Source organism: Bufo gargarizans, chromosome 9, assembly GCF_014858855.1.
Source record: "Bufo gargarizans isolate SCDJY-AF-19 chromosome 9, ASM1485885v1, whole genome shotgun sequence".
Lineage (NCBI taxonomy): Eukaryota > Metazoa > Chordata > Amphibia > Anura > Bufonidae > Bufo > Bufo gargarizans.
Window position 1 is genome coordinate 157151936 of NC_058088.1, and position 24282 is coordinate 157176217.

Below are 24282 nucleotides of genomic sequence, written 5' to 3' on the forward strand. Positions count from 1 at the left end.
GAATTATAAAAATTCCTCTCTTGTCAAGGCCGAAGCCGAGCAAAGAGAAGTGAGTGTGCTAAAATGTGTGAAAGTGAAGTGCGTGCAAATGTGCCATCACTTAGTGGGATCCCACCCCCAGTGTGTTCACTCAGGTCACTGCTCCTGGGGCACTTTGCACTTCGGGCTTCCAAACAACTCAGCCCCTGGTTTTGATCCAGCAGAGCCCTTCGTCACCTAGCAAGGCTACCTTTAAACCCAAGCCGTACACGCTAGGGATGCTGTGTGGTTCACTGCTCTCCTCCATACCATACTGCAAGCCCTCAGGTATGCCTTGTATGGATGGAGTTTACAGTCCAGGAGCCAGGCTCGACTGGACTGATAAGAAGAGATACTACACTTGATCTTAGCCAAAAGGCCGAGAAGCGATGGATTCTGTGGACTCTGGTATATTAGGTGGTTTATAGTAAACTCCTATTAGTAATTTATTATTATTCTTGCCTCCATGTATTTCTAACCACAGTGACTCCACATGTTCATGTCCCTCAATTAGTCAGGTCCATAAATATTGGGACATTTTTGGCTCTATACACCACCACAATGGATTTAAAAAGGAAACGAACAAGATGTGCTGTAACTGCAGACTGTCAGCTTTAATTTGAGGGTATTTACATACAAATCAGGTGAATGGTGTGGGAATTACAACAGTTTGCATATGTGCCTCCCACTTGTTAAGGAACCAAAAGTAATGGGACAGAATAATAATCATAAATCAAACTTTCATTTTTTAATACTTGGTTGCAAATCCTTTGCAGTCAATTACAGCCTGAAGTCTGGAATGCATAGACATCACCAGACGTTGGGTTTCATCCCTGGTGATGCTCTGCCAGGCCTTTACTGCAACTGTCTTCAGTTCCTGCTTGTTCCTGGGGCATTTTCCCTTGAGTTTTGTCTTCAGCAAGTGAAATGAATGCTCAATCAGATTCAGGTCAGGTGATTGACTTGGCCATTGCATAACATTCCACTTCTTTCCCTTAAAAAACTCTTTGGTTGCTTTTGCAGTATGCTTTGGGTCATTGTCCATCTGCACTGTAAAGCGCTGTCCAATGAGTTCTGAAGCATTTGGCTGAATATGAGCAGATAATATTGCCCGAAAAACACTTCAGAATTCATCCTGCTGCTTTTGTCCGCAGTCACATCATCAATAAATACAACAGAACCAGTTCCATTGGCAGCCATACATGCCCACGCCATGACACTACCACCACCATGCTTCACTGATGCTGTGGTATGCTTAGGATCATGAGCAGTTCCTTTCCTTCTCCATACTCTTCTCTTCCCATCACTCTGGTACAAGTTGATCTTGGTCTCATCTGTCCATAGGATGTTGTTCCAGAACCGTGAAGGCTTTTTTTGATGTCGTTTGGCAAACTCTAATCTGGCCTTCCTGTTTTTGAGGCTCACCAATGGTTTACATCTTGTGGTGAACCCTCTGTATTCACTCTGGTGAAGTCTTCTCTTGATTGTTGACTTTGACACACATACACCTACCTTTTGGAGAATGTTCTTGATCTGGCCAACTGTTGTCAAGGGTGTTTTCTTCACCAGGGAAATAATTATTCGGTCATCCACCACAGTTGTTTTCTATGGTCTTCCGGGTCTTTTGGTGTTGCTGAGCTCACCGGTGCATTCCTTCTTTTTAAGAATGTTCCAAACTGTTGTTTTGGCCACGCCTAATGTTTTTGCTATCTCTCTTTTTTTTTGTTTTTTTTCAGCCTAATGATGGCTTGCTTCACTGATAGTGACAGCTCTTTGGATCTCATCTTGAGAGTTGACAGCAACAGATTCCAAATTCAAATAGCACACTTGAAATTAACTCTGGACCTTTTATCTTCTCATTGTAATTGGGATAATGAGGGAATAACACACACCTGGCCATAGAACAGCTGAGAAGCCAATTGTCCCATTACTTTTGGTTCCTTAACAAGTGGGGGCACATATGCAAACTGTTGTAATTCCTACACCGTTCACCTGATTTGGATGTAAATACCCTCAAATTAAAGCTGACAGTCTGCAGGTAAAGCACATCTTGTTTATTTCAATTCAAATATATTGTGGTGGTGTATAGAGCCAAAAATGTTAGAATTGTTTCGATGTCCCAATATTTATGAACCTGACTGTATATCTTCTCGGACTGTGGGCTTTAGACAGGACTTTACATAAAGGCAGACCCCTCACCCTCTCTGGTTTTGACGATCCTTTCAATGGTAATAGGTTTATTTATGCTTGCAGGTCACATGTCTTATTCATATTCTGAGTGGTTTCTGTCTCTTGCTTCGTCTATAATTGTGACTTAGATAACAATCAGACCTTATGTTATTAGTAATCAATGCAGAAACACAGTTAATTCCAAAGTAATTCCAAAGTCTTGTTTACCCCTGTTAATGTTGCAGTTTTTATGGTAGTATACAAATACAGTAAAATTCAAATTGTGGATTATAACATGAAGCGTACATACAGTTTTCATGCAGTATTATATATACATACTTGTGCAGGATTTTCTCCCCGGTTAGAAATGTGCAAAAGCATATGGGGTTTTGAGCATTTTCTGCCTTTTAAGACTACTTTATTCTGTTATTTTGTTTGTACATGCACGCTTAAAGGTGTGGCAACTCCAAGCTTGAATGTGCCTTGATTTTGATCTATGGGTAACATTCAGGTGCATCTGTGCGGCCTGAGTCATGAGTCAGTGATAGGTGGGACTCACAGCCTCCTCCTTCCTTCCATTGTATGTGTGATTTCACGCTGGAGGTAACTTGGAGCTGTTCGCTGTGTGTGGGACTTTAGGATGTATGGGCAATTACAGATAGGGGCATAGGTAGGTTAGCCTTAGGTCCGGTGCCACTTTGAGAGACCTTGACGGGGATGCGCGGGCTCCGGTATGTTCTTCATATAAGAATATATTGGCGAAAATCTCATTTTAAAATCAGTGTGAGGGTTTAGCCATATATTGTCAATTACATTTACCATTCTAGTGCACCATTTTCTATAAATCTCTGTTTTATATAGCCAAACACATCCGCACATTTGTCTATCCTGTGTAGGATGTCTTTGTGGTACATGTAGTCTGCTGCGGGCATTATCCATTGTATGCATTTTTTGCTGGGGATTGCTGTAAGCAACGGACCACATGTGCAGGATTTGCTCCCCCGGTTAGAAATGCGCAACAGCATATGGGGTTTTGAGCATTTTCTGCCTTTTAAGACCACTTTATTCTGTTATTCAGTATTATATATAGTATTATATAACAAATGACTAGTACTCTACTTCACACCTGTATTTTACCCTATGCTTGATTTATGTGTTGTCTTTCAGGTTTTTATGCTATATATGAATGAGTTTCTAAAGATTTTCAAGCCAGTTTATTTGATCTCAATAGAGTCATGAAAGCATGGCCGTCTTGTAAATATACGAACATTTAAAAGACAGTTTTCAGTTGTTTAACAAAGTCTTAAAACAAATCATGTCATGAGAAGTTTACATATACAGGAAGACTGTCACCAATCATTGTGGAAGTGGTATGTGAATATGGCACACTTATTCCTAATTTGAACTACTACTTCAAACAAATAAGATGAGGCATGTTATGGATTACAGCTCTTCTAAAAACATAATGGTACTTCAAATAGGATGTTGTAAAGGGAAAATGTCCAGAACAGAATAGCTTATTTTAGCAAATAGCAAACAGCATTTCTGGATTTTTATGGCATGAAATAAACTCTTCATTGTAATTTGTTTCCCATCCTTAAAGACTAAAAGGAATGTGTAAATCTAAATTTCTTCTTAAGAAAACAATAATCTTTAGCTATCTGTCAGGGGTCAGACAACCCCAGGCACGTGTGCAACATGGCATGCAGTCCATATTTTTCTGGCCCGCCACTGTGCTGCGACTCGCTGTACTGCACCTTTATTAAAAAATAAAGCTGCACTGTACTGAACCTGTCATACAGAAACTTCAGATGCACCATAGAAAATGCCAATTCTTGCGGACAAGAATAGGACATTTTCAATCACGGTGTGCTGTCCACATCTTTGTCTGCCCTATTGAAATGAATGGGTCTACACCCGTTCCGCAGAATTGCGGTAACCGGTGCGTACCCGTTCATACGGCCATGTGAATGGGCCCTTAGTCAAGTATGTGGACGGAGGATAGGGAGCTGGGGAAGATGGGTGAAATGAGCATTGTGACTGCTTTCGGGGTTTGGGAGGATGGTGAGCCACCATATGATTGCTGGAGGGGGATGGGGGGAATATAGGAAGAAAGCTCCTGAAAACTTTGGGTGTGGTGATGGTGAGCCTGCATGTGATTACTTTTTGTAGGAGGTTGAGATATAGATGTGATTGGAGCATGGCGGGGGGTGAGCTCTTGTTGTTTTTACCGTAGGGGTAGACCAGTGTATTGGGCACCAGGATATGGGGCCACCCCGTAAAGTGAGTCATGCTGTCCCCCACCACTTTCAGTAACTATATGGTTGGTGGGGGGTTCCCTATACATTGGTCCCTTAGGCAGATTCAGAGAAGCAGTGACATTCTGCGCACCTTGGATGAGCACTCTCAAATTGCAATAAATTATTGTGATCTGTTGATTTTATGAAAAGATCTGTTTCCAGTTGTCCCTCATTGACAAACACCTCTGTATCCAAAAACTGCAGGGATTCTCCTGAGAACACTTTAGTGAATTTCATCTGGGCATGGATTTGATTTATCTGTTCATGAAACTTATGTAGATCTGCTATTGATCCCCCTCCAAATCAGAAATACGTCATCTATATACCTCAACCACCCTCGTGCATTAGCATAGAGGGTGGTTGGGTATATACTGGGTATATACTGTTCTTCAATGTATGACATATAAATATTTGCATAAGTCGGAACTACATTTAAACCCATTGCAGTACACTGCTCATAGAACACCTCTTCAAATAGAAAATAGTTATGTGTCAATAACACTTCCAATAATGACAGTAAAAACTCTTTAAGTTCCTCTGTATACCGGGATTTTTCCAGTGCCCATTTCACTGCCTCTAGGCCCAGGTCATGGTCTATGCTGGTGTAGAGACTCATGACCTCAAATGACACAAGACATTCCCCCTCAGCATATCCCATGTCCCGCAGCCTAGAGAGAAAATCAGTTGTGGGGGGCGGAGCCAGCGCCGGCAGTGAATGGCTGTGTGAGTGCTTAGCTCCGTGTGAGGAATCGCCCTAACAGCTTGGATTTACAGCTTTCAGAAGCCATCATGGTCAAAATCGGTGGATCTAAACCTCAAGAAGGATCGGAGCAACAAAAGGCTGCAGCTACTAAAGGGGAAATGGATAAATTTGTCAAGAAGGCTGCCTCGGCGTATGTGGCCAGAGAAGGCAAGATAGCGCCTGTCTCCCCGCGTGCAAGCAGCAGAACACAAAATGAACGGACTGAGGCCGCTGCAGAGGGAGAAGAGGACTTAAATGTTCTCCCCTTATCCAGATCTTACTTTAAGGATACACTCAGATCTACCCTGTCTGCAGCTCTCGACCCCATCAGCTCAGATCTCTCCACAATTAAGCAGGATGTCAAGCAGATCGGGAGGAGGGTAGAAGCCCTAGAAGACTCTCAAGCCGCAATTATAAATCATCAACAAGCGGTCTCACAGCACTTGCTAGTCATACAGACGAATCTTAATGCTCTATACAGTGGCCTGGAAGACCAGGAAAAGAGGAGCAGACGAAATAATCTGCGATTCCGTGGAATACCGGAGTCGGTCTCACCCGATGACGTCCCAAATACCGTTATACAGATCTGCTCATCCATCTTGGGACCGGAATCGGCACACGAGGTCATCCTGGAAAGAGCTCATAGAGCCCTGAGACCCAAACCAGCCACTAATGCCCCTCCGAGAGACATAATCTGCAAGTTCCTAGCTTTCCCGGTTAAAGAAGCCATCCTTAGCAAAGCTCGGCAGACCAGTGAGCTCATATGGGACGGTTATGCAATAACTATCTTCCAAGATTTGGCCCAAACAACTCTCCAGAAAAGGAGATCGCTGGAACCACTCACCGACTGGCTTAGAGATCACAGAGTCCAGTATAGATGGTCGTTCCCGTTCGGCATCTCCTTCTTCTATGAGGGACGTCGGCTGTCCGTTACTTCTTATGAAGACCTGGATCAAGTATATGCTCATCTTAACATCGATCCACTTCCGATCCAAAACTGGGAGACGGTGCGAGATCTCTCCTCCCTCCCAACTCTACCAGTGATGGACAGATGGGAGAAACAACGCACCCCCAAACCTAACAAGCAAAGAAGAGATGCCTCCTTCTCCACTCCGAGACGCCTATCTATGGATAACTAAGTATCTGTGGACTTCTCTGGCTTGTTTTAATCCCTTATGTGCTATCGCTATCCCCCCTCAGCTGATCTTACATTCTCTCCCCATTCTCTTGTCTTTATATGCTCTCCGTCCCGATCACTGTCTCCTCCGCTTTCTTTCTCTTCAGTATCTAATGTCTCTCTCTCTCCCTCTGATATATACGACCTAACCATGATATAAGTATTGACGACTTACCGATTATCCTAGGAAGCGTCACCGACCCGAAGATATACTGTTTTCTTCCACAGGGCGACTATCATAGTACTCACTACCCCTACAATTGACCTCTGGTCATACTGCGCATGCGCGCACCAGTTCTTACTATACCGGCTTCAGGCCACTGTTAATGGGTTGTTACCCCTTATGTTTCCCTGTTTTTGTGGATGTGCTGCAGTTTCTCATGTAGATCGACCTCGCTGCCTGAAGTTTCAACACAGTACTGTGAATGGTTGTGGTTATCGGATATCTGTAGCCAGATCGATCGGGATGCTCCTCTTTTCAGAGAAATGGCTAATCTAAAAGTTGCATCATATAATGTTAAAGGCTTTAATTCGCCCTCTAAGAGATGCCAAATTTTCTCTTTTATGAAAAAGAAACAGGCCTCGGTTTTACTATTGCAAGAAACCCATTTTAAATTTAACAAGTATCCCGACCTGTCTCGCTCTAACTACTCTTTATGGTTTCACTGCGGCTCTAATTCCTCTGCATCCAGAGGGGTTAGTATAGGCTTTAACAAAAATGTCAATTTCCAATACTGCTCCCATCAGCAGGATACAGAGGGTAGATTTCTGTTCCTCAAGGGATATATTGATAAATGTATGTTCACATTCATAAATATATATGCCCCAAACGTCGATCAAGCCTCCTGGTTTAAAGATCTTATGCCGAAAGTTCTTGCCTTTCAGGAGGGAGTACTGATCCTAGGTGGAGACTTTAATGTTACCCTAAACCCGCTCCTAGATTCCTCATCAAATAAATCCGCCCTCTCTAAACGAGCATTAAGATCAATTGCTAACTCTTTAGCGGAGCTTAACTTGGTCGACGTTTGGAGATTGCTAAACCCTACTGAAAGGGATTACTCCTTTTATTCGAACCTTCACGGGTCGTATCAGAGACTAGATTACTTACTAGTACCCAAAGACCTTATCCTTACATGCAAAGACCCTTGTATCGGCTCCATTCATATGTCAGACCACGCACCGATCTTCATTTCCATTTCCCTTACAGACCCACCTCCTAAAACATTTAGATGGAGGCTCAATGAGCAACTCCTCTCAAACCCGGAGTATATCTCAAAATTGAGCACAGCCCTGAAAGATTTTTTCTCCATTAATGCTCGCCCTGACACCTCTCCCAACCTACTTTGGGACACTCACAAAGCCTTCATAAGAGGTCACTTTATCAGTCTAGGCTCCTATGCTAAAAAAACTACGATCAATCCAAATTGACACCCTACTTAAACAGATTGCGAAACTAGAGGCCCATCATAAGATCACCTTGTCTGACGTGCATTTAAATGAACTCACAAAATTACGCTCCGACTTAAAAAACCTCCTAAACACCACTTCAGCCAAATTCTTCCTAAATTCCCAGTTTAAATTTTTCGCCCACGGAGACAAGGCCTCTAGATTTATGATGAACAGGATTAAACAGAGGAAATCCCATAACCGCATTGATAAGATTTCTATTGGAAATGGAGACTTTGCCTATACAACTGATGGAATTGCATCCCAGTTCCAGAAATTTTATCATGAGCTATACAACATCCCCTCAGACTCCCAGAACACGCGACCCTCTGCCCACACTGAGGCAACCCAAAAACTTCTTCACTCCTTATCCCTCCCCAAACTAAGTGAATCCCAAAGTGCTCTTTTAGAAGCCCCATTTACACTCCAAGAGGTATTGGAATCTATAAATAAGCTGCCAAAAAACAAAGCCCCAGGTCCTGATGGTTTGACGGCGATCTACTACCGCACATTTAAAGACCTCCTCGCCCCACACCTACTTTCACTCTTTAACCAATCCCTCAAGGGCACTCCCATGTCCCAAGACATGATGAAAGCACACATCACAATCATTCACAAAGCAGACAAAGACCCAGTTCATTGTGGGAACTATCGCCCTATATCATTACTAAACCTGGACCTCAAATTAATGGCTAAAATCCTTGCCATCCGTCTTTCCCCACTCCTCCCTTCTCTAATACATAAGGATCAGACCGGCTTTATTGTCGGGAGAGAGGGGAAGGATAACTCAGTGCGAGTAATAAACGCCATCTCATATGCAAAAAGACATGCCCACCCCTTAGTCCTTGTCAGCACCGATGCCGAAAAAGCATTTGATAGAGTCAATTGGGACTTTATGAGGTTAGCTCTACAGCATTTCGGGGTCCCCGGACCATTTATCCAGTCAATTTTTTCTATGTATCAAAATGCCTCGGCATCGGTGCTGGTGAATGACACTTCCCCCCCCCCCCTTCCCTATCAGGAACGGCACGCGACAGGGCTGCCCTCTCTCTCCCCTGATCTTTGTCCTTACTATGGAACCCCTCTTACAATCCCTCCGACAAGACCCTCTGATAAAAGGCTTGGATTTGGGTGGCCACAACCACAAGGTAGCCGCCTTTGCCGATGACCTTTTAATCATGGCAACCAATCCAGCTACCTCTTTACCCCGCATTTACGCTCATTTGGAAACTTTTAGCCCACTGTCCAACCTTAAAATCAATAGAAATAAGTCACATGTATTAGCAATTGGCCTGTCTACGCTTACTAAGAACAAATTGCCATCAATATCCCCTTTCAATTGGAATTCGCCTACCATCACATATTTAGGGGTCAAAATTTGCCCAGACCCCTCCAATTTATTTAATCTTAATTATACCCCTCTCCTACACTCTATGCAAACTCAAATTGATAAATTATATCTTCCAACACTCTCTTGGTTTGGCCGCAAGAACCTATTCACCTCATTGGTTATGCCAAGGCTCAATTACCTCCAACAGGTCCTCCCAATTCCCATCGCCGGCACCTACTTCCAATCCTTCAATAGACATATACGCAGTTTTGTCTGGAACAAGAAGAAACCTCGTATTAGCTATAATGTCCTTCAGAGACCTAAAATTGCGGGAGGTATAAATCTTCCAGACCCAGAGATGTATAACTTGGCTTGCTTACTAACTAGAACGGTAGACTGGTTTAGAGAGCCTTTGTCTAAGTCCTGGGTAGGTATGGGATCTTCCACTTTCCTATCCTCATTTAGGGTCCTTCTAATTCTCCCCGTCAGGCCACATATATCTCAGGTTCGACAAGACCTAGTCATTTCAGCTACACTAAACGCTTGGAAAAAATTACAAGAATCGAACCTAGCCGTTCCCTTACCCTCCCCCATTATACAAGTGAGAGACCTTTTCGGAATGGCTCAGAGAGAACTTGTACAAAGTATCCCACTCTCGCTTAGAAATTCCACAACTCTGGTAAGGTCCCTCTTTAAAGACGACGGCAACTTGAAAGACCAACATGATATCATAAACCTTCTTAACATTACCATTCCCCCTATGTCCATCATAGCATTTCTTCGCTCCTTTATTTCTAAACATATTAGGTTTAGTGATTTACTCAGGCCTCTGTCGTGGTTTGAGAGCCTTATCAGTATCAACCCACCACCCCGTAAACTTATCTCTCTTATCTATAGGAAGCTTATGCTCCCTGTTAATATGCCCAATCCATCCTTCATAGGCTCTTGGGAGAAAGACCTGGGTTCCCCATTTACGGCAGAAGACCGTTCCCGCATATTTATTGAACCCCACTCTTCTTCCAGGTGCGTCAGAATACAGGAAAACGGGTACAAAATCCTCACCAGATGGTACAGAACCCCAGACATAACATGCTACTTCTCATCCTCTGGGTCTGACGTATGCTGGAGATGTGACGCTGAGAAAGGGTCGTTTTACCATAATTGGTGGACATGTCCACTAGTCACGGAATGGTGGTCTAACATATTTAGATATTGCAATCTAGTATGTAATTCTTCCATCACTCTCTGCCCTAAACTGGCTCTCCTGGGCCTACATACCCAAATATCTGGCTCTTTACCACTGCAGCTGTTCAAAAAGCTACTTTCTGCAGCCCGACTACTGCTACCTAGATACTGGTTGTCACACGATCTCCCCACTACCGAGCATTGGTTTAACAAAATTGACTCCATTTGCAGGTTTGAAGAGATGTCGGCGTGGGAGAACAGATCCTACCGCAATTTTATATTATTATGGAAACCCTGGCGGGACTTTAGATTGCCTCATGCAGGATAGTGTATCTTGTGACCCATAGATTTGTTGATTGAATATGTACCACAACCTACTTACAGTAGATTTATATGATGTAAAGTGTAACCATCCACATGTTTACGTTCATGTTTCTGTCGATTATGTATTTGTCACATCTGTGATTATGAGATATACGGTGTGACATTCTGATGTATCTCACACCAATTGTATGCAATCATTTTATCCTGATTGAACCAAAAATAATAAAAATATATTTAAAAAAAAAAAAAAAAGAAAATCTGTTGTGTCACGTACATGTAGTGTCCCACTAGGTAAAGGTGGGCACTACACAAAGGTCAATTGGGCCACGTTTTCCTCCTACTCCTAAGGGACAGTGGCAGTGTATTTAACAGTCCATTTTAATGTATTTCCATATGTTTTTATGTGTATTCTTTCCTGTTTATCTGTGCAGCAGGCCTATTAGGGTGCAGTTAATTCATCCTAGACACTAGAGGGAGATAGGGAGCCCCTAGTATATATATTTAGGCCCAGACAGGGAGGGGTCAGTCTGTAGTCAGGGGTCTGTGGAGAGACAGAAGTGAGAGGGCACTAGCCAGAGACAAGCTGAGGGCCTCCTCCTGACATGCAGCTAGACAGCCCAGGCTTCTAGTTGCCACCAGGAGGCTAGTGAAGGAGTGTAGCCTGCCTGAAGTATTTGAGCCTCAGTTAGCTCAGAAGATTCTCCCCAAGAGAAGAGTATACCTCCTGGGAGAAACCTGCAGCTCCCACAAGCAGAGCATAGCCAGTGTTCCAGCTAGTCAAGTAAGCTGAAGGGCAGAAGTACTATTAACCTGAAGCAAGGGATATATATACCTGAGGAAGATTGTTACCAAGGATAAAAGCCAGCATTAGGGCATCCAGGCCTTGGGATAAGACCAGACAGGAGTTCTAAGGAACAGTCTACAGTATTTCTGAGGAGAAGGTACAACCTGATCTGTGTGTGTTGTTGTTACCCTCTGAGTATCCTGCCAGAAACATTATACCTGCCATACATGTGAAAGCCTGCTTGTGATGTGAACCTGCTACATGGAACTTTACTTACAACTAACTGTACAAAGTTGAACTGTTGCTAGTAAAGAAAAGTTTGGTTTACCATACCATCATGTTCCTCACTTATTACAACTATCAAATCGGTGTGCCACCATTACAGGCACTTGCGTCACGAAATTTAAAGGGACCTTGCCCTAGGCACATTAAATACCTGCAACATCCAGGGCACCTCATCCACCATCAGGCCTGGTCCCTAAATTCAGAGTGTGCCCCAGAGGACCCCTGTGCCAACCTCTCTATCACTGCTGTACGTCTGCCCAGGGACTCCATACAAACTGTAAGTAACCCTCGTTTGCCCATTAACCATGTACCCCTAAATTTTGGTTAATGTGGTTTTCTGAGAATCTGATATTGATGAATTATTTTTAAAATAGGTCTTCAATATCAGATCTGTGGGGGTCTAACAACCCAGCTGATCAGCTGCTTAAAGAGAAGGAGGTTTTCAAGTGAGCACCATTTTCTACTTAGACAAAAAAAAATCCACAGAAAAAACTAAGATAAAAACATCCTGCACGATATGATATACAAATGTGCGGATGTCCCTGGCCATATTATTGAAGAAAACCACAGAAATAAGATAATAATGCACTTAGTAAAGTAGATACAAGTATTATATATGGACAAAGTCCTCACTCTGATATGATAATATCTGAGACACTTAGTCAATATATTTTGATCAAAACACATCTAAGCCCACCTACCGAACACCAAGGTGGTCTCAAGTCAGACGGGTCCTACGCTAAACCTACCTAAGCCGTTGGGCTTCTATGTTCAGGAGCGCAGACCCTGCACATACAGTATGGTGTGCTGCTCCTAGTCACCTCCATGTGCATCAAGCAACCAATGGGAGGAGGAGCAAGCACAGACATATGTACCACCTAATTAAGGCGCTCTATTGGATAGGGGAGGGGGCAAAAGTGCAGAGGAATGCTACTCCCAAGATAATAGGTGCGCATTCACACTTGAAGGTGCCACTCCCTCAAGCAAATACTACATAGACAAAAAAAAATCCACAGAAAAAACTAAGATAGAAACATCCTGCACGATATGATATACAAATGTGCGGATGTCCCTGGCCATATTATTGAAGAAAAACACAGAAATAAGATAATAATGCACTTAGTAAAGTAGATGCAAGCACTATATATGGACAAAGTCCTCACTCTGATATGATAATATCTGAGACACTTAGTCAATATATTTTGATCAAAACACATCTAAGCCCGCCTACCGAAAGATTTTTCAAGTTAGGAGGTCAATCAATTTATCTCTTGCAAAACGCAATTTGCAGTTTATGCAATTTTTTGCCCCTGTGGGAGGTTCTACATTGGTAAAACCATTAGATGTTTGTACATTAGATTCAGGGAACATAGGAGATCTATAGTGACAAGAATTGGGGCTACTAGATTGATTGATCAGGTACATGAAATACATGGAGGTAATAGTAACGTTTTAAAATGAGCAGGGATTGAAGTTATCCAGCCCCTAATACGGAGTGGTGATAGAGGTCGTATTTTACTCCAGAAAGAAGCAGCTTGGATTATAAAAAGTGGAGCCATGGGCAAATACTACCGTACTTGTTTTTTATGCTAAACACCACCACTACTTACATTCCACCAAATTAAATCCCACACCTACAGCAGTGCCGACCGTATCCTCTACATAGTACTACTTTAGAAAAAGAAAAAATTTGTACTGGGGTTAGTACTGTAGATGAGGAATGATTTTTGAAGGGTTCCCAAAAATAGAGAATGCTATTTGATAAAAATTCCAATTGAGCGACCCCTCTCTAGTAAATGGGATTTCATGGGGCTAAATCATAGGTATATATCCTTATATACCTTTAAACTATTCCCAGTATATTGAACCATAAAAATGGCAAGCTGTTAGATGGCATTGAACAAAATCAAATTCTTTTTGGATACTGTATAGGAAATAAATCAGGAAGATTTAGAACAGATTTTTCATGCTGACATTATAGGATAACTAGACAGAAGTACATATACATATTGGGAAGGTACATCATGTCTAAAAGAGAAGTTGGCTAATAAAAATTGTAATCTATAGAGCTGTCAAAGATGTATTTCATTATCAGCTTTGTGACTCTTGTCTCATATGTGACAACTCTTCACATGTTATGCACCGTACCTGCTGATGGAGTTCTGGTAATCTCCCCCTGACATCTCATTATATAGTACAACTACTGTTACTTATGCTTAATAAGCCTACATCTAAAAAGAGATGCAAGGTAGGAGGACAATCTCTCTTCATGCCCTTTAAATATCCTTCACTAATTATATGACTTTATGTTTCACCAGCTCTTATCTGTCATTTCATCTTCATTTTTTCCCTTCTATTACTGGCTTCAACTTTATATTACCAGCATATAAATATCTGACATGCATCACATAAGTTAAAATTAACTATTGTAAATCTGAATCTAACAGCAATCTTTGTAGCTTACGGGTGTATTAGACACCCCGATGCCGCAGATGATTGTTGGGAGGGAAGCGTGTCCATAAAAAAAATCTCAATTGCCTGATGAATGAGATGATCGCTTCATGATCGTTTGTCAAAAAATCTGGCAGTCTAATGCAACCCTTTACAGTATGTAAAGTTTTTCTTTTTTGTTGCTCCAGTGCATCCAATTTAGAAAATAAAGAGCAACTTTGCATTAGGTATTTTCTAAAAATCTTCAACCGTTTTGTGTCTACAGCTCTTAAACAGGCTTATTTATTTCTATGGTAACTGACTACAAAATGTGTGTGGGAAAAGCACTAGGGGGGATGAAGAAGGGTTCTCACATGACTAGAGATGAGTGCATTTTTTCAAAAATTCAATTTGGCCGGTTCGCCAAATTTTTGGAATAAATTTGGTTTGATTCAAATTTATTTGCGGTAAATCACTTTAAAAAACGTCTATTTCCTGGCTGCAGAGAGCCTTTATAGTGCTGTAGAACACTGTGCCTGCAGTAACACGCAGAGGGAGTCTGCTGTGGTAGTGAAATTATACTGTGAGTCAGTATGGCATCTTTGGGCAGTAACGGGGCCAAAACTGACCAAATAACCAAGTATGAACTCAGTCTTACAGGTTGATGCTAGCGCCAATAAAAAGGGCGGTTCTTTTACACCGTCATCTGGTGATTCCACATAGATGTCTACAGAACCTGTTCTATTATACGCTTATACAAGTAGAGCCCCCCGACAGAGTGGAGAGGGTGTCTGCAGTAAGTTTGTGTGGACATCACTGATTATTTTGCCCTTCCTCTAATCCGTCAGAACAATAACCCACAAAAAACAGATCCTGACTGTTGAGCATCCGCCTTCACTCGTTCAGCATTTGGTCAGTAATCCATAAGTATTGCTAATGCCAAAAAAAAACAAGAAAGGATTCAAAACAGAGATGACACATGAATGGAATATTTGCATGTCTTCTGTGTTTTGTACCCACTCCTGCTTTTTGCTATCAAATCATAAGCCAATTCTGATGGAACCATACAGTCCTTACAGCTGCTACACAGACAGTATCCATTGTGCACCTCAATTTATCTTCCTTCTGACAGATCAGAAGAAGGGTCAAATAAATGATGATGTCAGCCAGGCTGAAAGGCAAAATAGTGGCCCAGTCATAAAGTGGGGAGGGTGGGAACAGCATGAGAAGTCCACAGAGTGGCACAATGACAAAGAGGTGGAAGCAGCATGAGGAGACCACAAAGTGGCCCATTAACAGAGTGTGGAGGTGGAAGCGGGATTAGGAGGCCACAGAGTGGCACAATGACAGAGTGTGGAGGTGGCAGCAGCATGAGGAGACCACAGAGTGTCAAGGTGACACAGTGTGGAGGTGTCAGCAGCATGGGGAGACACAGAGTGGCAAGGTGACATAGTGTGGAGGTGGCAGCAACATGAGGAGACCACAGAGTGGCAAGGTGACATAGTCTGGAGGTGACAATAGCATCAGGAGGCTACAGAGTGGTAAGGTGACATAATGTGGAGGTGGAGCACAACTTAAAGGAATCCGCCTCACTCTTCCATTTTGCAAATACATCTGGTGTACTTATTTAGCTAAGCAGCACACAATTGCAATGTTTTGACTTACAATAGTCTTTATCAAGCAGTGCAACAATGGACAATATTGTCCTTATATAACCCTCAGTGCAGTGTGATAAGTGCCTCCCCCTTAGGGTGTGTGTTCACATTATTATCCACAATTAAAAACAATCCCTTTTTTAAATAATATCAATGTGTGATATATAATATATAATAAAATCATAATGTACTCACAGATGTGACCGTCCATGTGCCCCCAAGGCGCTCTCATCCTATGGCAAAGACTGCTCGTATTCGGCGTGCTCCTGCTATGACTGCGCAGGAGTCCCAGATCAGTGTACTCCTGATGCGAATACGCATGCGCCGACCGTCATGTGAGAGAGATACAATGACATGACCAAAGCAATTAGCCATTACGGATCCAACATTCACTGTATGGATATTACGTAAATGGTTGCTAAGTACCCCACACAGAGGCCAGAAAGATTATCCACTAAGAATCCGGCACGTCACCACAGCACTAGTGATGAGCGGCAGGGGTCATATTCGAATTCGCAATATTTTGCGAATATTTTTAATAAAAAAATTGGCGATTTTTTTCTACTCGAAAAATCAGCAAGGTAATGATTGTGTAATATGCAAATTTTCATAATTTGAATTTTCGGATTCGAATTTTTATTGCAAATTTTTCAACTTACAACTATTAGACAAAGAAGATTATAGCACTATATTAGCTAAATTGCTCTATATTCCTTTTTTTTTTTCGAATATTCGATATATTGCTATAACTTCGTTTTTTCGAATATTTGTAATATTCTAAAACAAGAATATATAGCAATATAGTGAATATTTAAAAAAATACCGAATATAGAGCAATTTAGCTAATATAGTGCTATAATCTTCTTTGTCTAATAGTTGTAATTTTTTTCTCATCTGAAGTTCAGATTGGAAAAAAATTGCAACTTTAAAAAAAAAAGATTATAGCACTACAGTCGTGGCCAAAAGTTTTGAGAATTATATAAATATTAGAAATTGGAAAAGTTGCTGCTTAAGTTTTTATGATAGCAATTTGCATATACTCCAGAATGTTATTAAGAGTGATCAGATGAATTGCATAGTCCTTCTTTGCCATGAAAATTAACTTAATCCCCAAAAACCCTTTCCACTGCATTTCATTGCTGTCATTAAAAGACCTGCTGAGATAATTTCAGTAATCGTCTTGTTAACTAAGGTGAGAATGTTGACGAGCACAAGGCTGGAGATCATTATGTCAGGCTGATTGGGTTAAAATGGCAGACTTGACATGTTAAAAGGAGGGTGATGCTTGAAATCATTGTTCTTCCATTGTTAACCATGGTGACCTGCAAAGAAACGGAAGCAGCCATCATTGCGTTGCATAAAAATGGCTTCACAGGCAAGGATATTAAACTTCAAGGAAAAAGGTTCAATTCTTGTTAAGAAGGTTTCAGGGTGTCTAAGAAAGTCCAGCAAGCGCCAGGATTGTCTCCTAAAGAGGATTCAGCTGCGGGATCGGAGTGCCACCAGTGCAGAGCTTGCTCAGGAATGGCAGCAGGCAGGTGTGAGCGCATCTGCACGCACAGTGAGGCGAAGACTTTTGGAAGATGGCCTGGTGTCAAGAAGGGCAGCAAAGAAGCCACTTCTCTCCAAAAAAAACACATCAGGGACAGATTGATCTTCTGCAGAAAATATGGTGAATGGACTGCTGAGGACTGGGGCAAAGTCAAATTCTCTGATGAAGCCTCTTTCCGATTGCTTGGGGCATCTGGAAAAAGGCTTGTCCGGAGAAGAAAAGGTGAGCGCTACCATTAGTCCTGTGTCATGCCAACAGTAAAGCATCCTGAGACCATTCATGTGTGGGGTTGCTTTTCATCCAAGGGAGTGGGCTCACTCACAATTTTGCCCCAAAACACAGCCATGAATAAAGAATGGTACCAAAACACCCTCCAACAGCAACTTCTTCCAACAATCCAACAACAGTTTGGTGAAGAACAATGCATATTCCAGCACGATGGAGCACCGTGCCATAAGGCAAAAGTGATAACTAAGTGGCTCGGGGACCAAAACGTTGACATTTTGGGTCCATGGCCTGTAAACTCCCCAGATCTTAATCCCATTGAGAACTTGTGGTCAATCCTCAAGAGGAGGGTGGACAAACAAAAACCCACTAATTCTGACAAACTCCAAGAAGTGATTATGAAAGAATGGGTTGCTATCAGTCAGGAATTGGCCCAGAAGTTGATTGAGAGCATGCCCAGTTGAATTGCAGAGGTCCTGAAAAAGAAGGGCCAACACTGCAAATACTGACTCTTTGCAGAAATGTCATGTAATTGTCGATAAAAGCCTTTGAAACGTATGAAGTGCGTGTAATTATATTTCACTACATCACAGAAACAACTGAAACAAAGATCTAAAAGCAGTTTAGCAGCAAACTTTGTGAAAACTAATATTTGTGTCATTCTCAAAACTTTTGGCCACTACTGTATATTAGCTAAATTGCTCTATATTCTTTTTTTTTTGAATATTCGCTATTTTGCTATAACTTCTTTTTTTTTCCGGTAATATTCTAAAACAAGAATATATAGCAATATAGCGAATATTCGAAAAAACGAATATAGAGCAAAATTCGCAAACACTACTACTCCTAAAATCAAGTATATTGCAGCCTTCTTATTGGCCCACAAGCTAGCAGCAGGGAGGGATCATGTGTACTGATTGAAAAAAAAAAAAATCGAATAAAAAAAGGAAAAAAAAACATTAGAATATTCGAAATTACGAATATATATAACTATATTTGAAATATTTGCGAATTTTCGAAGTACCTATATTCGCGATAAAAATTTGAAATTCGTGATCAACACTACACAGCACTATGACGTAAGCTGTTGTCATGTAATTCATAGGTCTCCAGAAGGGAATAAGTACCTCCGATACATATATACAGGTCCTTCTAAAAAAATTTGCATATTGTGATAAAGTTCATTATTTTCTGTAATGTACTGATAAACATTAGACTTTCATATATTTTAGATTCATTACACACCAACTGAAGTAGTTCAAGCCTTTTATTGTTTTAATATTGATGATTTTGGCATACAGCTCATGAAAACCCCAAATTCCTATCTAAAAAAATTAGCATATCATGAAAAGGTTCTCTAAACGAGCTATTAACCTAATCATCTGAATCAACTTATTAACTCTAAACACCTGCAAAAGATTCCTGAGGCTTTTAAACTCCCTGCCTGGTTCATTACTCAAAACCGCAATCATGGGTAAGACTGCCGACCTGACTGCTGTCCAGAAGGCCATCATTGATACCCTCAAGCAAGAGGGTAAGACACAGAAATTAATTTCTGAACGAATAGGCTGTTCCCAGAGTGCTGTATCAAGGCACCTCAGTGGGAAGTCTGTGGGAAGGAAAAAGTGTGGCAGAAAACGCTGCACAACGAGAAGAGGTGACTGGACCCTGAGGAAGATTGTGGAGAAGGACCGATTCCAGACCTTGGGGGACCTGCGGAAGCAGTGGACTGAGTCTGGAGTAGAAACATCCAGAGCCACCGTGTACAGGCGTGTGCAGGAAATGGGCTACAGGTGCCGCATTCCCCAGGTCAAGCCACTTTTGAACCAGAAACAGCGGCAGAAGCGCCTGACCTGGGCTACAGAGAAGCAGCACTGGACTGTTGCTCAGTGGTCCAAAGTACTTTTTTCGGATGAAAGCAAATTTTGCATGTCATTCGGAAATCAAGGTGCCAGAGTCTGGAGGAAGACTGGGGAGAGGGAAATGCCCAAATGCCTGAAGTCCAGTGTCAAGTACCCACAGTCAGTGATGGTCTGGGGTGCCATGTCAGCTGCTGGTGTTGGTCCACTGTGTTTTATCAAGGGCAGGGTCAATGCAGCTAGCTATCAGGAGATTTTGGAGCACTTCATGCTTCCATCTGCTGAAAAGCTTTATGGAGATGAAGATTTCATTTTTCAGCACGACCTGGCACCTGCTCACAGTGCCAAAACCACTGGTAAATGGTTTACTGACCATGGTATTACTGTGCTCAATTGGCCTGCCAACTCTCCTGACCTGAACCCCATAGAGAATCTGTGGGATATTGGGAAGAGAAAGTTGAGAGACGCAAGACCCAACACTCTGGATGAGCTTAAGGCCGCTATCGAAGCATCCTGGGCCTCCATAACACCTCAGCAGTGCCACAGGCTGATTGCCTCCATGCCACGCCGCATTGAAGCAGTCATTTCTGCAAAAGGATTCCTGACTAAGTATTGAGTGCATAACTGAACATAATTATTTGAAGGTTGACTTTTTTTGCATTAAAAACACTTTTCTTTTATTGGTCGGATGAAATATGCTAATTTTTAGAGATAGGAAATTTGGGTTTTCATGAGCTGTATGCCAAAATCATCAATATTAAAACAATAAAAGGCTTGAACTACTTCAGTTGGTGTGTAATGAATCTAAAATATATGAAAGTCTAATGTTTATCAGTACATTACAGAAAATAATGAACTTTATCACAATATGATAATTGTTTTAGAAGGACCTGTATATATACAGATGTGTGCAATATAACGGGCATGCACACATCTATATATGTATATATATATATATATATATATATATACAGTACAGACCAAAAGTTTGGACACACCTTCTCATTCAAAGAGTTTTCTTTATTTTCATGACTATGAAAATTGTAGATTCACACTGAAGGCATCAAAACTATGAATTAACACATGTGGAATTATATACTTATCAGGCACACCTGTGAAGTGAAAACCATTTCAGGTGACTACCTCTTGAAGCTCATCAAGAAAATGCCAACAGTGTGCAAAGCAGTAATCAAAGCAAAAGGTGGCTACTTTGAAGAACCTAGAATATGACATATTTTCAGTTGTTTCATACTTTTTTGATAAGTATATAATTCCACATGTGTTAATTCATAGTTTCTCAGAAGGATTTTAGCTTACTCAAGTTCATATTTACAAAATGTAGTCTTGCATTTTTATGTCTCTGTGTCAGTGGCGTTCTCCTGGGTCTTCTGCCATAGCGTTTCATTTCATTTAAATGTTGACGGATAGTTCACACTGATACTGATGCTCCCTGAGCCTGCAGGACAGCTTGAATATCTTTGGAACTTGTTCAGGGCTACTTATCCACCATCTGGACTATCCTGCATTGACACCTTTCATCAATTTTTCTATTTGGTCCACGCCCAGGGAGATTAGCTACAGTGCCATGGGATGCAAACTTCTTGATAATGTTGCGCACTGTGGACAAAGGCAAATCTAGAGATGGACTTGTAACCTTGAGATTGTTGATATTTTTCCACAATTTTGGTTCTCAAGTCCTCAGACAGTTCTCTTCTCCTCTTTCTGTTGTCCATGCTTAGTGTGTCGCACACAGACACACAATGCAAAGACTAAGTGAACTTCTCTCCTTTTCATCTGCTTTCATGTGTGATTTGTATATTGCCCACACCTGTTACTTGCCCCAGGTGAGTTTAAAGGAGCATCACATGCTTGAAACAATCTTATTTATCCATAATTTTGAAAGGGTGCCAATAATTTTGTCCAGACCATTTTTGGAGATTGGTGTCACATTATGTCCAATTTGCTTTTTTTCCTCCCTTTTTTGGTTTTGTTCCAATACACACAAAGGGAATAAACATGTGTAAAGCAAAACATGTGTTGCAGCAATACTTTTCTGTGAGAAATAATACATTTTCTTTAAAAATTTCAGGGGTGACAAAATTTACGGCCATGACTGTATATCCCTATTGGTCATATAAAGGGGCCCACATATATACACATATCAATGAAGGGGCAGATACATATATATATATATATATTTTTTTTTATATATATATATATATATATATATACCCCCACCTTACTTCCCTATAACCCCCTGCAGTGTCCCACTCAGGACACGTGGGAACTGCAAAATTACTGTGAAACGGCATTACCATATTGCATGTCATTTTGTACTACAACACCTGTTGTATCCCTGTTCATAGGCTGGTCTGGTGTAATTTATACATCCCACCACTATATGGGGATAGCACTTAGTTCATATAAATACCTAGGTCAGGCTTAGTGAGACAGATTAGTTGAATGTTCTGGGAGATTAGGAGGTTAGTGAAAATCAGAGCGAGTTGTGAAGCTGAGGCTACACACCACAGAATAGTGGGTTAAGCCAGCTGCAGAAATGAGGTAGATCCAAGGTATGAGGTGCAGGAGAGCGTTTTCCTTCTGTGATCATCTTAGTTCCTACGTCCTACAACCAGAGGATAGCGTTTTCGTCCCTGGAAGAAGAAAACCAAGCTAAAGAGAGACATCGGTGATAACAGCCATTACTAAAGGCTTAATGGGCACCTTTGCACATGGTGGCTGACAATCTAGCTACAGTCAGCCTCACCATACATTGAAGAATACAGATTAGCTACCTTTTCAAGGGCTTAGAAGAAATAGAAGTAATAGGACTAAGCATGCCAATAAGCATTACAGGCAACCTCACCAAATAACTCTGGTTTACTAGGGACCTGAAGCAAAGTCACCTACCAGAATTACTTATACAGAACCTTCAAGCTAAACCCAGCCAAACCTATTAACAGTGGATCAACAGAATTCCTCTAAATTGCAAAAGACTGTATTCTGTCTGGATGTATATGCCGCAACTGGAACCAACATCAGTAAAAGTTGTGAGTTGTATCCTACCACTGTCTACTTCATTCTTACAACTGGTTTTACCACCATTAACGGTACTGGCGTCATGACAAATAACACCAAGGGACCCAGCCGCCACAAGCACCCTAAACACCACTGCCATCAAGGGCACCTCGACCTCCATCTAGGCTGGTGCTTCCCTACCACAGATTGTGCCCCGGAGGATTTCGTGCTGTCTTCCTCATCACTGTGCTGCCAGCCCAGGAAGGCTTTCTGCTAACCATGAGTAAACCGATGAACTGTGTTATTACTTGGCCGTTCATCGGCCCACCGTGCACCTCTTGTGTTGCCCCTGTGGTTCTGGCTGGCTGCACCCCCAAAAAAACAGATTGAAGCAGGGGTGTTATATACCAATAATATACTTTCTATATAGTGCATTTAGGTAGTGCAGCATTTGTTTGCGGTTTTGCTTCGTTACCGCAGCCACTCAGAGTGGCAGACGCTATTGGAACAAATAATTTCTACTGGTGTGATATACCAGTCCCCCCCACAAAAAAAATGATTGAGGCAAGGGTGTGATATAACTTCTTCCACAAATACTGCTCTATATGGACTTTTGTCACAGGGTCCTTTTGAAAATGACAGGCAGAGGAAGAGGCAGGCCATTCCGCAGGGGTGGTAGGGGTCGGGCAGGTGCACCAGGCCGAAGCCTAAGTGGGAAGTTGCAGAAGGTGCGTGTGATTATGTCAAAGGACGCACCAGACTTGGTTGAGAGGCTCACTCAGCCTTCCACTTCTGCACCCTCCTCATCTTCTCTATCTGCACCCTCTTCCCTCTCTGCTGTGTGCACCCTCAAAGACACCACCATCATATCCAATCCGCTCGAGTCATAGGAATTATTTTCCAAGACCTTACCGATGCGCAGCCATTCTTGGCATCGGATCAGGAAGAGGAGGTATCAACGGTCGCCACCCAGCAGTCTGATGACAGTACCCATATCAGCCCAAGGAGGGTGGTCCCAGCTGTTGCTGCCTACTCCAAAATTTCTAATGTCAGTGATAGTGAAGGTGACGATGATGATGTGTCAATGGACATCATGTGGGTGCCCACAGGAGAGGAAGAGGAGGCGAGTTCAGAGGGAGAGACGGAGCAGCAGATAGGGAGAAGAAGGAGGAGAAGCAGGCAGAAATTACAGTGCACAGGAGGCAAAAAGCAGACTGGTAATGTATCTTGAACGAGCCATCCACCATGCACGGTCACGCATGCACGCCTTAAGAGGGCACCTGGCCTCCCATCACCAAGCCCAGTGTGAGCAACACCGTCAGAACCAACAAAGCCACACTCCCTGCGCTCCACATCCTGCCTCTTCTTCTTCTCCTCTCTTCTCCCATTTTTCCTCCACTCCACCTTCCACCGTGCCATCGTCGCGTTCATCTGGCAAAAGGCAGGCTTCCGTTGCCCAAATGTTTAAGCATAAAAAGATGACGATGCCGGATAACCCTCTTACCCAGCGGCTGACCGCTGACTTGTCGTAAACTGCTAGCCTGCCAACTACTTCCATATAAACTGGTGGACTCGGAGGCCTTTAGAAAATTTGTGGCCATTGGCACACCGCAATGGAAGGTCTCCAGAAGGAAATATTTCTTCCAGAAGAGCATCCTGGAGCTATATGGTTAGGTTCAGCGGCAAGTGAATGTATCTCTGGCACACAGTGTTGGTGCCAAGATGCATCTGACCACAGACACATGGTCTAGCAAACATGGGCAGGGAAGATACAAAACTTTTA

The 24282-nt window shown here is 42.2% G+C and overlaps 1 pseudogene; it reads right to left on the reverse strand.

Moving 5' to 3' along the window:
- Positions 1–321: 321 nt before the first annotated feature.
- On the reverse strand, positions 322–409 carry LOC122920002 (annotated as a pseudogene).
- Positions 410–24282: the final 23873 nt, after the last annotated feature.